Source organism: Callithrix jacchus, chromosome 10, assembly GCF_049354715.1.
Source record: "Callithrix jacchus isolate 240 chromosome 10, calJac240_pri, whole genome shotgun sequence".
Taxonomy (NCBI): domain Eukaryota; kingdom Metazoa; phylum Chordata; class Mammalia; order Primates; family Cebidae; genus Callithrix; species Callithrix jacchus.
Genome location: NC_133511.1, coordinates 122,224,020 through 122,226,461, shown reverse-complemented (window position 1 = coordinate 122,226,461; position 2,442 = coordinate 122,224,020). Strand labels below are relative to the sequence as shown.

Genomic DNA, 2,442 nt, shown 5'->3' with positions numbered 1-2,442 from the left:
GACACCCAGACTCGAGACAACTGCCTAGGGTGGTAGCCTGCCAACAGGCCCGAGGTGGCTGTCCCTGGCTTTGCACAGAAACTGTTGGGAATGACTCAGCCCCAGGAGCTGCTTTGATAGGAGGAAGTCACTACTCACTGAAGGCACTGCCCAATGGCAGGGAAGTAGACACAGTGCCTCTGGGCCACACTCCAGCAAAGTGACTCTGGCTGGCTTTCTTAGCCTCTCCCAACATCTGTTTTATTTTTCTTTCTTTCTGCAACCTCAAGAACATCTGTTTTCTCATTAATAAAATGGCTAGTTGCCATGGGGATTGAAAATGGACCTATTACAAACATTGGGGGTGAGAGCAGGACCGTGAGGCCACCCTGTCTGGGCTTAAATCTTTTTGGTTTTTTTTTGAGACAGAATCTTGCTCTGTCACCCAGGCTGGAGTGCAGTGGTGCGATCTTGACTCACTGCAACCTCCGCCTCCTGGGTTCAAGCAATTCTCCTGCTTCAGTCTCCGGAGTCGCTGGGATTACAGGCACACACCCCTGATGACCAGCTAATTTTTTTATTTTTAGTAGAGATGGGGTTTTACCATGTTGGCCAGGCTGGTCTCAAACTCCTGACCTCAGGTGATCCACCTGCCTCGGCCTCTCAAAGTGCTGGGATTACAGGTGTGAGCCACTGCACCCGGCTTGGGCTTTCAATCTGACTTTGTCTTTCCCTATTAACTATGCAAACCTCAGGTAAGTTACTTAATCTCTCTGAGCCTCAGTTTCTTCATCTATGAAACGGATATAATAACAGTGCCTGACTCATAGGATTGACATGAAGGTTAACACTGGAACTGGACAACATGTGGGCCGCGTGAATCATTCGAACTATTGCAGCATGTCAGTAGTAGTTATTTTTATTATTCTGAGTCCTGTCCTAAAGGATGTCACAGACACAGAAGTGATTGATGAGGCCGGGTGCAGTGGCTCATGTTTGTAATCCCAGCACTTTGGGAGGCCGAGGTGGTGGATCACCTGAGGTTAGGAGTTCGAGACCAACGTACTGAAACCCAAGACAGCATCTCCTCTTCTAAGGCTTAGGTTTTGCCCAGAATTCCCGACACATGGAATAGCCCATACCAATGGTCACTGCTCCTGCAACAAAGCCTTGGGCTGCCACACACGTGGATCAGACGAAGGGACATTTTAGTGCTCTTCAGTCTGTATAATCCATAATGCAACAATTGCTGCAAAACCTGCCATTCCAGTGGAAACAAATGGTGCCTCTTTAGCTTTTCAAGTAAGTTTGGGTCCCTGATCATCAACATATAAAGAAAGGGAAACATCTACGTCTGTTGACATAGTGATTACTTGAAAAATCTCTCCCAGAGCAAGAAAACCTCTCACACCTGATGTCAACATTCTTTTAATTAACATTTAACATGTTTTTATTGAGCACCAAGTATGTGACAGATTTAGAGCAAGGTGTTTTTTGTTTTTTTTTTTTTTGAGACGAAGTGTCACTCTGTTGCCCACGCTGGAGTGCAGGAGCATGATCTTGGCTCACTGCAACCTTAGCCTCCTGGGTTCAAGCGATTCTCTTGCTTCAGCCTCCCAAGTAGCTGACACTACCAGCAATCGAAAAGAGTTCTAGGTGTTCCACATCATTACCACCACTTTGTATGACATATTCTGAGGGATCTGTGGGGAATGCTCCCATGTGAGGCCGCTAGGAAATGGGCCTCGACACAGAGTGAGCTTGAGCCCGGACACAGAGTGTGCTTGAGCCCGGACACAGATCCCCAGTTGGGGGAGTCGAGCTGTGGGAAAGCAGGAACCGAGAGAGGGACTATGCTATTCAAAATAATTAACAGACGTTACTTTATGGATATGAAAACCTGGGAGGCATTGTGTCCACTTTCGGCTCCTTATGGTTTATTGCTTAATTGTGTTCATTTTGGACCCTTGTTACCTTCATTGTAAAATATTAACTTAAGTATTTACACTTGGTAACTTACTTACCATAACTTACTGGATGTAACTGTAACTTACTTACCATAATTTACTGGGCGTAACTGTAACTTGCTTACCTTGTGACTTAAGTATTTACAATTGTTAAGTACTTACTGGGCGTAACTGACTTACTGGGCTTAACTTACTTACTGGGCGTAACTCAGTGGGCGTAATTTGCTTACTGTAACTTAAGTATGTTGATCTGGCGTAAACAACATTAACTTCAGAAAAGTATATAATGGAACATATTGCAAAAATAAAATTGCTGCTTAGACACAGCCTAAGCCAGCCCTCCAGGCTCCGCTTTTCTTTTTTCTTTCACTTCTGTGTGCTCTCTCCCTCAGGTTGAATGAGACATCTACACTGGTGGTCTCAGGGACTCCCGCAGGTCGGTAGCCCCCTGGCAGACGTGCCGGACCCCAACAATATTCTAGTAGTAATAGTATTG

The 2,442-nt window shown here is 45.6% G+C and overlaps 1 pseudogene; it reads right to left on the bottom strand.

Annotated features, from left to right (window-relative positions):
* Nucleotides 1–949: 949 nt before the first annotated feature.
* LOC144578178 (HIG1 domain family member 1A, mitochondrial pseudogene) lies at nucleotides 950–1,538 on the bottom strand (annotated as a pseudogene).
* Nucleotides 1,539–2,442: the final 904 nt, after the last annotated feature.